Genomic DNA, 14956 nt, shown 5'->3' with positions numbered 1-14956 from the left:
TGCGACATGAATCCCGTCCTCAACTCTGCAACATAATTAACACAGGAGACACAGACCGTATCATAATCCTGGTGAGAGACACTCTTGCAGAGAAGAAGAAGACAGGAGTGGAGGAACAGAAGAAGACAGGAGTGGAGGAACAGAAGAAGACAGGAGTGGAGGAACAGAAGAAGAGAGGAGTGGAGGAACAGAAGAAGAGAGGAGTGGAGGAACAGAAGAAGAGAGGAGTGGAGGAACAGAAGAAGACAGGAGTGGAGGAACAGAGGAAGAGAGGAGTGGAGGAACAGAAGAAGACAGGAGTGGAGGAACAGAAGAAGAGAGGAGTGGAGGAACAGAAGAAGAGAGGAGTGGAGGAACAGAAGAAGACAGGAGTGGAGGAACAGAAGAAGAGAGGAGTGGAGGAACAGAAGAAGAGAGGAGTGGAGGAACAGAAGAAGAGAGGAGTGGAGGAACAGAAGAAGACAGAAGTGGAGGAACAGAAGAAGAGATAATTGAATGATCTTCCAAGTAATAAATAGTGTGGTTGTAGTGTAAAATCACTACAGAACCCCTGTGTATCATAATGCTAACAGATTACTACAGAACCCCTGTGTATCATAATGCTGACAGATTACTACAGAACCCCTGTGTATCATAATGCTAACAGATTACTACAGAACCCCTGTGTATCATAATGCTGACAGATTACTACAGAACCCCTGTGTATCATAATGCTAACAGATTACTACAGAACCCCTGTGTATCATAATGCTAACAGATTACTACAGAACCCCTGTGTATAATAATGCTAACAGATTACTACAGAACCCCTGTGTATCATAATGCTGACAGATTACTACAGAACCCCTGTGTATAATAATGCTGACAGATTACTACAGAACCCCTGTGTATCATAATGCTGACAGATTACTACAGAACCCCTGTGTATCATAATGCTGACAGATTACTACAGAACCCCTGTGTATCATAATGCTGACAGATTACTACAGAACCCCTGTGTATCATAATGCTGACAGATTACTACAGAACCCCTGTGTATCATAATGCTGACAGATTACTACAGAACCCCTGTGTATCATAATGCTGACAGATCACTACAGAACCCCTGTGTATCATAATGCTGACAGATTACTACAGAACCACTGTGTATCATAATGCTGACAGATTACTACAGAACCCCTGTGTATCATAATGCTGACAGATTACTACAGAACCACTGTGTATCATAATGCTAACAGATTACTACAGAACCCCTGTGTATCATAATGCTAACAGATTACTACAGAACCCCTGTGTATAATAATGCTAACAGATTACTACAGAACCCCAGTGTATTATAATGCTGACAGATTACTACAGAACCCCTGTGTATCATAATGCTGACAGATTACAACAGAACCCCTGTGTATCATAATGCTAACAGATTACAACAGAACCCCTGTGTATCATAATGCTAACAGATTACTACAGAACCCCTGTGTATCATAATGCTGACAGATTACAACAGAACCCCTGTGTATCATAATGCTGACAGATTACAACAGAACCCCTGTGTATCATAATGCTGACAGATTACAACAGAACCCCTGTGTATCATAATGCTGACAGATTACTACAGAACCCCTGTGTATCATAATGCTAACAGATTACTACAGAACCCCTGTGTTTCATAATGCTAACAGATTACTACAGAACCCCTGTGTATCATAATGCTAACAGATTACTACAGAACCCCTGTGTATCATAATGCTAACAGATTACTACAGAACCCCTGTGTATCATAATGCTGACAGATTACTACAGGACCACTGTGTATCATAATGCTGACAGATTACTACAGAACCCCTGTGTATCATAATGCTGACAGATTACTACAGAACCCCTGTGTATCATAATGCTGACAGATTACTACAGAACCCCTGTGTATCATAATGCTAACAGATTACTACAGAACCCCTGTGTATCATAATGCTGACAGATTACTACAGAACCCCTGTGTATCATAATGCTGACAGATCACTACAGAACCCCTGTGTATCATAATGCTGACAGATTACTACAGAACCCCTGTGTATCATAATGCTGACAGATTACTACAGAACCCCTGTGTATCATAATGCTGACAGATTACTACAGAACCCCTGTGTATAATAATGCTAACAGATTACTACAGAACCCCTGTGTATCATAATGCTGACAGATTACTACAGAACCCCTGTGTATAATAATGCTGACAGATTACTACAGAACCCCTGTGTATCATAATGCTGACAGATCACTACAGAACCCCTGTGTATCATAATGCTGACAGATTACTACAGAACCCCTGTGTATCATAATGCTGACAGATCACTACAGAACCCCTGTGTTTCATAATGCTGACAGATTACTACAGAACCCCTGTGTATCATAATGCTAACAGATCACTACAGAACCCCTGTGTATCATAATGCTGACAGATTACTACAGAACCCCTGTGTTTCATAATGCTGACAGATTACTACAGAACCCCTGTGTATAATAATGCTAACATATTACTACAGAACCCCTGTGTATAATAATGCTAACAGATTACTACAGAACCCCAGTGTATTATAATGCTGACAGATTACTACAGAACCCCTGTGTATCATAATGCTAACAGATTACTACAGAACCCCTGTGTATCATAATGCTAACAGATTACAACAGAACCCCTGTGTATCATAATGCTGACAGATTACTTCATCATAAACACATCACACTATGTGAACTACATAATAATGACAGAAATCTATGTTTGTGTGTGCGTGCGTGCGTGTGTGTACATGGTGACTGTGTGTGTGCTTGTAGACAGTGTGTGTGCTTGTGTGTGTTATGAGACGAGGTACTGCATACTGAAGACAAACAAGCTAGGGAATGATTTTCTCTCAAGGTTTTTATGCTGCAGTAGTTTGTGTCGGGGGACTAGGGTCAGTCTGTTATATCTGGAGTATTTCTCCTGTCTTATGATACACAGGGGTTCTGTAGTAATCTGTCAGCATTATGATACACAGGGGTCCTGTGTGAATTTAAATATGCTCTCTCTAATTCTCTCTTTCTCTCTTTCTTTCTCTCTCGGAGGACCTGAGCCCTAGGACCATGCCTCAGGACTACCTGACACGGATAGTCGCACTTCGCTTCGCTCCACAGGTAATATTACATTTCATTACATTACAACGGTTTGATTTGTTTGATCTGAGCAATTTTTTCTTAGCTAGCTACATAGCCGTCTTTGTATCAAAGATAATTGTGTAGTTTAGAGTAATTATCGAGGTTAGCTAGCCAGCCAGCTGTTTTCGTCCTCCTAACTTAGTCAACACTGCTAGCTAGCCAACTAGCCAACTAGCCAACTTCTACCGACTAGCAGCACTGTAGAAACTATTACATTACAACGGAACGACTTGATTAGTGTAGTGCTAGCTAGCTACATAGTTGTCTTTGCTGTCTTTGTATCTAAGATAATTGTGTAGTTTAGAGTAATTATCGAGGTTAGCTAGCCAGCCGCGCCACGACGCGACGCCGTTGTCCAGACTCCAGACTTAGTCAACACACCTAGTCATCATCAAACCCACTGCTAGCCAGCCAACCTTTACTGACTAGCAGCACTGTAGAAACTAATACATTACAACGGAACGATTTGACTAGTGCAATGTTAGTTGTCTTTGTCATAGTTTGATAATTGTGTAGTTTAGAGTAATTATCGAGGTTAGCTAGCCAGCTATTTTCGTCCCCCGCGACGCCATTTTTCCAAACCTAGCCAACTATTACCGACTAGGAGCAGCATTGTAGAAACTAAATACATTACAAAGGAACGTCTTGATTAGGGTTATGTTAGCTAGCTACATAGTTGCCTTTGTATCATGATAAGGTGTAGTACTGAAACTATCGAGGTTACCTAGCCAGCTACACGTTCAAACAAAGTCAACAACGCAGCCACTGCTAGCTAGCCTACTTCACCAGCCAGCTGTACTGTATCATCTTCGTCATTTTAGTCAATAACATTTTTGCAACGTAAGCTTAACTTTCTGAACATTCGAGAAGTGTAGTCCACTTGTCATTGCAATCTCCTTTGCATTAGCGTAGCCTCTCCTGTAGCCTGTCAACTATGTGTCTGTCTATCCCTGTTCTCTCCTCTCTGCACAGGCCACACAAACGCTTCACACCGCATGGCCGCTGCCACTCTAACCTGGTGGTCCCAGCGCGCACGACCCACGTGGAGTTCCAGGTCTCCGGCAGCCTCTGGAACTGCCGGTCTGCGGCCAACAAGGCAGAGTTCATCTCAGCCTATGCTACCCTCCAGCACCTCGACTTCTTGGCACTGACGGAGACATGGATTACCACAGATAACACTGCTACTCCTACTGCTCTCTCCTCGTCTGCCCACGTGTTCTCGCATACCCCGAGAGCATCTGGCCAGCGGGGTGGTGGCACTGGAATCCTCATCTCTCCCAAGTGGACATTCTCTCTTTCTCCCCTGACCCATCTGTCTATCTCCTCATTTGAATTCCATGCTGTCACAGTTACCAGCCCTTTCAAGCTTAACATCCTTATCATTTATCGCCCTCCAGGTTCCCTTGGAGAGTTCATCAATGAGCTTGATGTCTTGATAAGTTCCTTTCCTGAGGATGGCTCACCTCTCACAGTTCTGGGTGACTTTAACCTCCCCACGTCTACCTTTGACTCATTCCTCTCTGCCTCCTTCTTTCCACTCCTCTCCTCTTTTGACCTCACCCTCTCACCTTCCCCCCCTACTCACAAGGCAGGCAATACGCTTGACCTCATTTTTACTAGATGCTGTTCGTCCACTAATCTCATTGCAACTCCCCTCCAAGTCTCCGATCACTACCTTGTATCCTTTTCCCTCTCGCTCTCATCCAACACTTCTCACTCTGCCCCTACTCGGATGGTATTGCGCCGTCCCAACCTTCGCTCTCTCTCCCGCTACTCTCTCCTCTTCCATCCTATCCCTCTGCTCAAACCTTCTCCAACCTATCCCCTGATTCTGTCTCCTCAACCCTCCTCTCCTCCCTTTCTGCATCCTTTGATTCTCTATGTCCCCTATCCTCCAGGCCGGCTCGGTCCTCCCCTCCTGCTCCGTGGCTCGACGACTCATTGCGAGCTCACAGAACAGGGCTCCGGGCAGCCGAGCGGAAATGGAGGAAAACTCGCCTCCCTGCGGACCTGGCATCCTTTCACTCCCTCCTCTCTACATTTTCCTCTTCTGTCTCTGTTGCTAAAGCCACTTTCTACCACTCTAAATTCCAAGCATCTGCCTCTAACCCTAGGAAGCTCTTTGCCACCTTCTCCTCCCTCCTGAATCCTCCTCCCCCTCCCCCCCTCCTCCCTCTCTGCGGATGACTTCGTCAACCATTTTGAAAAGAAGGTCGACGACATCCGATCCTCGTTTGCTAAGTCAAACGACACCGCTGGTCCTGCTCACACTGCCCTACCCTGTGCTTTGACCTCTTTCTCCCCTCTCTCTCCAGATGAAATCTCGTGTCTTGTGATGGCCAGCCGCCCAACAACCTGCCCGCTTGACCCTATCCCCTCCTCTCTTCTCCAGACCATTTCCGGAGACCTTCTCCCTTACCTCACCTCGCTCATCAACTCATCCTTGACTGCTGGCTACGTCCCATCCGTCTTCAAGAGAGCGAGAGTTGCACCCCTTCTGAAAAAACCTACACTCGATCCCTCCGAAGTCAACAACTACAGACCAGTATCCCTTCTTTCTTTTCTCTCCAAAACTCTTGAACATGCCGTCCTTGGCCAGCTCTCCTGCTATCTCTCTCAGAATGACCTTCTTGATCCAAATCAGTCAGGTTTCAAGACTGGTCATTCAACTGAGACTGCTCTTCTCTGTGTCACGGAGGCTCTCTGCACGACTAAAGCTAACTCTCTCTCCTCTGCTCTCATCCTCCTAGACCTATCTGCTGCCTTTGATACGGTGAACCATCAGATCCTCCTCTCCACCCTCTCCGAGTTGGGCATCTCCGGCGCGGCCCACGCTTGGATTGCGTCCTACCTGACAGGTCGCTCCTACCAGGTGGCGTGGTGAGAATCTGTCTCCGCACCACGCGCTCTCACCACTGGTGTCCCCCAGGGCTCTGTTCTAGGCCCTCTCCTATTCTCGCTATACAGCAAGTCACTTGGCTCTGTCATATCCTCACATGGTCTCTCCTATCATTGCTATGCAGACGACACACAATTAATCTTCTCCTTTCCCCCTTCTGATAACCAGGTGGCGAATCGCATCTCTGCATGTCTGGCAGACATATCAGTGTGGATGACGGATCACCACCTCAAGCTGAACCTCGGCAAGACGGAGCTGCTCTTCCTCCCGGGGAAGGACTGCCCGTTCCATGATCTCGCCATCACGGTTGACAACTCCATTGTGTCCTCCTCCCAGAGTGCTAAGAACCTTGGCGTGACCCTGGACAACACCCTGTCGTTCTCTACTAACATCAAGGCGGTGACCCGATCCTGTAGGTTCATGCTTTACAACATTCGCAGAGTACGACCCTGCCTCACACAGGAAGCGGCGCAGGTCCTAATCCAGGCACTTGTCATCTCCCGTCTGGATTACTGCAACTTGCTGTTGGCTGGGCTCCCTGCCTGTGCCATTAAACCCCTACAACTCATCCAGAACACCGCAGCCCGTCTGGTGTTCAACCTTCCCAAGTTCTCTCACGTCACCCCGCTCCTCCGCTCTCTCCACTGGCTTCCTGTTGAAGCTCGCATCCGCTACAAGACCATGGTGCTTGCCTACGGAGCTGTGAGGGGAACAGCACCTCCATACCTTCAGGCTCTGATCAGGCCCTACACCCAAACAAGGGCACTGCGTTCATCCACCTCTGGCCTGCTCGCCTCCCTACCTCTGAGGAAGCACAGTTCCCGCTCAGCCCAGTCAAAACTGTTCGCTGCTCTGGCACCCCAATGGTGGAACAAGCTCCCTCACGACGCCTGGACAGCGGAGTCAATCACCACCTTCCGGAGACACCTGAAACCCCACCTCTTTAAGGAATACCTAGGATAGGATAAAGTAATCCTTCTAACCCCCCCCCCCCCCTTAAAAGATATAGATGTACTATTGTAAAGTGGTTGTTCCACTGGATATCATAAGGTGAATCCACCAATTTGTAAATCGCTCTGGTTAAGAACGTCTACTAAATGACTTAAATCTAAATAAAAAATAAACATGATGACTCCTTGTTGTCCCCAGTCCACCTGGCCGTGCTGCTGCTCCAGTTTCAACTGTTCTGAATGCAGATATGTAACCCTGGCCTGTTCACTATGATTACTATTTCTGACCCTGCTGGTCATTTATGAACATTTGAACATTTTGGCCATGTTCTGTTATAATCTCCACCCGGCACAGCCAGAAGAGGACTGGCCACCCCTCATAGCCTGGTTCCTCTCTAGGTTTCTTCCTAGGTTTTGGCCTTTCTAGGGAGTTTTTCCTAGCCACCGTGCTTCTACACCTGCATTGCTTGCTGTTTGGGGTTTTAGGCTGGGTTTCTGTACAGCACTTTGATATATCAGCTGATGTAAGAAGGGCTATATAAATTTGATTTGATTTGATTTTGACTTGGTTTTCTCTCTGGGTTTTCTCTCTGGGTTTTCTGTCAGGGTTTTTTCTCTGTTAGCACAGTACAGCGATAGAAGAAAACACAACTTGTTTATTTGTGTTAAATGGAGTGCTGCGTCACATTGTTTTTCTTTTTCTTTTTATATGATGTTGTTCGCTGTAGTCTGTCTGTCTGTCTGTCTGTCTGTCTGTCTGTCTGTCTGTCTGTCTGTCGGTCTGTCGGTCCGTCGGTCCGTCGGTCCGTCCGTCGGTCCGTCGGTCCGTCGGTCCGTCGGTCCGTCGGTCCGTCCGTCCGTCCGTCCGTCCGTCCATCTGTCTGGAACATACATTATAACAAACAGTAAAATGCACAAGGCTGCACTTTGGATCCTATGTTTTTCCTTTTTCCATATTTTCAGCAGCAAAGCAGTTTAATCATCTGAGAGAGAGAGAGAGAGACTGTCTCTGTTCTATTGTCGTCCCTGAGATTTATCAGACTGGTCCTTATTGATTGGGACACAGTTGAATGAACACACAGACACACCTTTCCACACACAGATCCCACAGAAGATGATAAGTCCTGTTCAACTAGCAGGGGTCTACAACTGCAACCCGAGAGTGTTTGTAAAAAACAGACTCTTGGATATAGCCCAAATCTATCACATGTTCTGGATATTGAAAGGTCTATTTGTGTCCCGTCCCCACAGAAACTAAAAGTAATTTCATATCCCCGTAAAAAGTCATTTTCAGTGTTATTACAAACATATGCCCCAATAGTCCTAGATTTCCTCGGAGAGAGACAGGGAGAGAGAGACAGAGGGAGGGACAGAGAGAGAGATGGGGAGAGAGAGAGAGACCGAGAAACAGGGAGAGAGAGAGAGAGAGAGAGAGAGACAGAGGGTGCGACAGAAAGAGAGATGGAGAGAGAGAGACAGAGGGAGGGACAGAGAGAGAGAGAGAGAGAGAGAGAGAGAGAGAGAGAGAGAGAGAGAGAGAAGAGAGAGAGAGAGAGAGAGAGAGAGAGAACAGAGAGAGAGAGAGAGAGAGAGAGAGAGAGAGAGAGAGAGAGCGTTTCATACCGTTTCTGTACCATGCCGACGTATACGGTAATACATGAAGTGCATACGAGGGGTGATATATATATATATATATATGTTAAGCACTAAACAATTTAGGCAACAGGGATCTTGATCCAGGAGTTGAATATCTCTGCTGTAACCAAGAAGCTTGATCTTGACATCTAGCCACTTATCTAGCAAGTTACCAAACCAAATGCATAGCTGGACCCCTAAGCTGGATATCATTTATTTGGCACATCTTAGATTCCTTATTATATAAGTTATAAGCAGTGGCATAGCAACCACCCCCACCGCCGCAGTGCCCCTAAACCCCCAAATACCGTCGGTATTTCTAAATACCCTGGTATACAGTATAAATGGTATAAGCCCATGGGCTTCCAGTCAAAAACAACTGAAGAAGGTATTTTCTCTCCCTACGTCCCTCTCTCCGTTTCTCCCTTTTTTTTCTTCAATTTCCCTCTACCAATAATACTGCTGCTCAGGGCTTAACGTACTTAATCTGTTACTGTTCACTTTACACATCTCTAGTAGATCAGTGAGGTTGAATACCATGATTTATGGGGGGGGATGGATGATGCCTTAACGAACATGTCTTTCAGTGCCCTCAATGGAAAATGACTTTTGACCAAAATCTAACTTTAGCACTAACTTTTAATATTTAGTTGTTGCTCTGAAAGGAAATGGATCTTCCACACTCTGATTAAAGTTAATAAAGTAGAGCTTTCTTCACTCTGACCTTTTGGCCTTAAAACCCTGTGAGATCCTGGAGGCGCTGGCGCGTAATGATGACACGCTGGTACAAGCTGTGATGTCATCCCTGAGGTCCTGCAGGTCCGCTCAGGCGCCATGCGAGGAGAGAAGGTGGAGCACGTCAACAGACGTATCACCAACTACAGAAAGGTACGGTGGAAAGTGTTTGTGGGGGGGGGGGGGGGTTTATGTATATTGGTGTGTGTTTGTATGTGTATGAGTCTGCCTTTGTGCTAGTGTGTCTCAGGGGATTGTGTGTCTCAGGGGGTTAATTACTTGACACATTGGAAAGAATCAACAAAAAAACTGAGCAAACTAGAATGCTATTTGGCCCTAAACAGAGAGTACACTGTGGCAGAATACCTGACCACTGTGACTGACCCAAACTTAAGGAAAGCTTTGACTATGTACAGACTCAGTGAGCATAGCCTTGCTATTGAGAAAGGTGCCGTAGGCAGACCTGGCTCTCAAGAGAAGACAGGCTATGTGCACACTGCCATCAAAATGAGGTGGAAACTGAGCTACACTTTCTAACCTCCTGCCCAAATATATGACCATATTAGAGACACACATTTCCCTCAGATTACACAGATCCACAAAGAATTTGAAAAAAATCACATTTTGGTAAACTCTATATCTACTGGGTGAAATACCACTGTTTACAATCACAGCAGCAAGATATGTGACCTGTTTTTACAAGGGCCACCAGTGAAGAACAAACACCATTGTAAATACAACCCATATTTATGTTTATTAATTTTACCTTTTGTACTTTAACCATTTGCACATATGACATTTGAAATGTCTTTATTCTGTTGGAACACCTGTGAGTGTAATGTTTACTGTTAATTTCTTTATTGTTTATTTAACTTTTGTTTACTATCTAGTTCACTTGCTTTGGCAATGTAAACATATGTTTCCCATGTCAATAAAACCCTTATTTTGAAATTGAGAGAGAGAGAGAGAGGGAGGGAGAGCGAGACAGAGAGCGAAAGTGAGGGAGAGAGACATAGAGAGAGAGAGAGACAAAGAAAATAAAGTGGTGATCCTAACTGACCTAAGACAGGGAATTTTTACTAGGATTAAATGTCAGGAATTGTGAAAAGCTGAGTTTAAATGTATTTTCTAAGGTGTATGTAAACTTACGACTTCAACTGTAAATACAACCCATATTTATGCTTATTTACTTATTTATTTCTTTAGAGAGAGAGAGGGGGAGAGAGAGAGAGGGAGAGAGAGAGAATGTAACGTAGGCCTAATGTCAGAGGCAGTGGGGTAAAGTACAAAAGTAAAAATGCTTTAAAGTACTATTTCATTCATTATTGGGGAGTATCTGTACATTACTATTTACATTTTGAATGCTTACAATTACCTATATTCACACTTATCAGATTACATCATCACAATATACTGTTAAGTAATAGATTTATTTCACTTGATCCTAAATCGGCAGGTTTTTTGCTGAGAGGTCTGGTGTGTTGATAACATGTAGAGCATTCCTCCATCGGAGACCACACACACACTCTCCACCCCTCAATATACAGTACCAGTCAAACGTTTTTAGGACACCTACTCATTCCAGGGTTTTTCTTTATTTTGTACCATTTTCTACATTGTAGAATAATAGTGAAAACATTAAAACTACGAAATAACACATATGGAATCATGTAGTAACCAAAAAAGTGTTAAACAAATGATTCTTCCACCCTTTGCCTATGACAGCTTTGCACACTCTCTCAACCAGCTTCATTCAGACCCTTTGCTATGAGATTCAAAATTGAGCTCAGGTGCATCCTGTTTCCATTGATCATCCTTGAGATGTTTCTAGAACTTGATTGGAGTCCAGCTGTGGTAAATTCAATTGATTTGATATGATTTGGAAAGGCACACACCTGTCTATATAAGGTCCCATAGTGTACCGCGCAAAAACCAAGCCATAAGGTCAAAGTAATTGTTTGTAGAGTTCCAAGACAGGATTGCGTCGAGGCACGGATCTTGGGAAGGGTACCAAATCATTTCTCAGCATTGAAGATGCCCAAGAACAAAGTGGCCTCCATCAATCTTAAATGGAAGAAGTTTGGAACCACCAAGACTCTTCCTAGAGATGGCCGTCCAGCCAATCTGAGCAATCGGGGGAGAAGGGCCTCGGTCAGGGAGGTGACACACCATTGCCAAGTTCATAGAGGGTGAGATCACACACACACAGAGAGCTGTGTTTTTGTGAAATTTTCAGGGCTTTTGAGTGTACATTTTTTTTTCACCTGTAAGGAGTCCGCTGAGAGTCAGGAAGCAAGTACAGGGTGTGAGTGTTTTAATAAATAATCAAAACACGAAACACAAACAAACGCACTGACATGAAAACAGAGTCAATAACACTTGAGGAGAGAACCAAGGGGAGTGACAGATAGAGGGAAGATAATCAAGGAGGTGATGGAGTCCAGGTGAGTGTCATGAGGCGCAGCTGCGCGAGACGATGGTGACAGGTGTGCAGGATAATCAGCAGCCTGATGACCTAGAGGCAGGAGAGGGAGTATAATCAGCAGCCTGATGACCTAGAGGTCAGAGAGGGAGTGTACGTGACATCACCATTAAAAATCCTATCCTATCACTTTACATAACCCTAAACCTGACCCTTCTTTAAAAAGTAGCATTTAAACAAATTCCTGACTTTTCAAGAAAGTTGTTTTTCAAACTTTTCAGGACATTAACCACTAGGCTGACACACGCGCACACACACACACACGAAGTTCGTAGAGACCAGTGGAGGAAAAAGTACTAAATTGTCATACCTGAGTAAAAGTAAAGATGCCTTAATAGAAAATGACTCAAGTATAATAAAGTCACCCAGTAAAATATTACTTGAGTAAAAGTCTAAAAGTATTTGGTTTAAAATATATTGAAGTATCAAAAGTAAAACTATAAATCATTTAAAATTCCTCATTTTAAGAAAACCAGACAGCACAGTTTTAATATTTTTTTTTATTGACGGATAGCCAGGGGAACACCATCACTCAGACATCATTTACAGATAGCCAGGGGCACACTCCAACACTCAGACACCATTTACAAACAAAGCATTTGTGTAGGGATGCAGTAGGGATGACCAGGGATGTTCTGTTTAGTAAGTCCTCCATATCAGAGACAGTAGGGATGACCAGGGATGTTCTCTGTTTAGTGAGTCCTCCAGATCAGAGGCAGTAGGGATGACCTGGGATGTTCTGTTCAGTGAGTCCTCCAGATCAGAGGCAGTAGGGATGACCAGGGATGTTCTGTTTAGTGAGTCCTCCAGATCAGAGGCAGTAGGGATGACCGGGGATGTTCTCTGTTTAGTGAGTCCTCCAGATCAGAGGCAGTAGAGATGACCAGGGATGTTCTCTGTTTAGTGAGTCCGCCAGATCAGAGGTAGTAGGGATGACCAGGGATGTTCTTAGTGAGTCCTCCAGATCAGAGGCAGTAGGGATGACCAGGGATGTTCTCTGTTTAGTGAGTCCTCCAGATCAGAGGCAGTAGGGATGACCAGGGATGTTCTCTGTTTAGTGAGTCCTCCAGATCAGAGGCAGTAGGGATGACCAGGGATGTTCTCTGTTTAGTGAGTCCTCCAGATCAGAGGCAGTAGGGATGACCAGGGACGTTGTCTTGATAAGTGTGTGAATTGGACCAATTTCCTGTCAAAATGTAAACGAGTACTTTCCAGTGTCAGGGAAAATGTATGGAGTAAAAAGTACTTTATTTTCTTTAGGAATGTAGTCAAGTAAAAGTTGCCAAAAATAGAAATAGTAAAGTACAGATACCACCCCCCCCCAAATAAATGACTTAAGTAGTACTTCAAAGTATTTTTACTGAAGTACTTTACACCCCTGGTAGAGAGTATACATAACACATCCTATATATCACAAGACAGTCACCATTGTGACTTTATGGTCTATACATTCTGTTACGAATCCCTTTGGCCCAGCGGTCTAGGGGGGGATGGATACGAGACCCGTAACATAAATCATGCAAATTATAATAGTGATAAAGAACAGTGAGAACCAAAAAAACCACAGACAACTGAAATCTACCGTCAAACTCAAAAGGTTTATTTTAAACACACGGTAATGGGGTGTGAGAAAAGGGGCTGAGCTGGAACCAAGCAAAGAAACAATAATCAAAAACACCCCTAATCTAGTCTAGCCTACTTCAATAACAGCTAGCTAACTAACCAAAAATACAGTGGGTGGTCCGCCCAGTTCTAACTAGGGTACTTAGACACAGTACTCCTACGGGTAATGTATGCCCATGGGCGACTTGTCTTGGTACCCTCTTTTCCCACCAACAAACAAACAGTCAAACAACAAAACAATACTCACAGGATTACCGGACAAATGTGACATGTAGTTGAAAAAACAAAAGAGATCAATACAGAGAGATAGAGATTGGACACAAGAGCGATTGAGAGAATGAACACAAAGATTGATCACAGAGTGAGAATGAGAGCAACTGACTGGGGTTTTTAAACCAAGGGAAAGGGACTGTGATTGGGTGAAGAGGTGCAGGTGTCTTCTGATTGGGGACTGATGATGACTGATTGGGGAGTGATGATTGTCACCTGTGGGGAGGAGAAGGAGAGAAAAGAAATACAAACGCAGGATACACACTACCTGTATCCGTAACAATTCAAAGCAACAGATACCAGATAAACACAAGCAGTACTCAACTACTACTACTACTACTACTACTACTACTACTACTACTACTACTACTACTACTACTACTACTACTACAAACTACTACTACTACTATCACTACTACTACTACAACTACAACTACTACTACTACTACAACTACTACTACTATCACTACTACTATTACTACTACTACTACTACTACTATTACTACTACTATCACTACTACTACAACTACTACTACTACTACTACTACTACTCCAGGGAGCACAGCTGGCTTAGTCATAACCCAAAGCACTAGACATTACTACACACAGATCAATAACCAGTGGCCTGAGCCCAGAACATTATAGTACCCTGAGCTACAACAGAACTGACGCATCATTATAAAGCTCATAACAGTTGAAAGCCACTAAAACTGAATTATAACGCAGGGACTTTAGTACTGTTAGCTCTCTCTGGTTAGACCTTAAAGGCGCTGCGTGGTCATTCTGACGGTGATACGGTCTCTGCAGAAGTCAGGGCATTCATACGTCTTGCGTTTGTTTATACAGGAATTACCGGGTTATGGAGAAGTTATGGGGGTTATGGAGAAGTTATGGGGGTTATGGAGAGGTTTTGGAGGTTTTGGAGGTTATGGAGGGGTTATGGGGGTTATGGAGAGGTTATGGGGGGGTTATGGGGGGTTATGGAGAAGTTATGGAGGTTATGGAGAGGTTATGGAGAGGTTATGGGGTTTATGGGGGGTTATGGAGAGGTAATGGGGGTTATGGAGAGGTAATAGGGGTTATGGAGAGGTAATGGGGGTTATGGAAAGGTAATGGCAGTTATGGAGAGGTAATGGGGGTTGTGGAGAGGTAATGGAGGTAAGTGAGAGG

The sequence above is a fragment of the Salmo trutta genome, chromosome 2 (assembly GCF_901001165.1).
Source record: "Salmo trutta chromosome 2, fSalTru1.1, whole genome shotgun sequence".
Taxonomy (NCBI): domain Eukaryota; kingdom Metazoa; phylum Chordata; class Actinopteri; order Salmoniformes; family Salmonidae; genus Salmo; species Salmo trutta.
The sequence above is the reverse complement of the archived record's forward strand: the minus strand, read 5'-3'. Positions refer to the sequence as shown.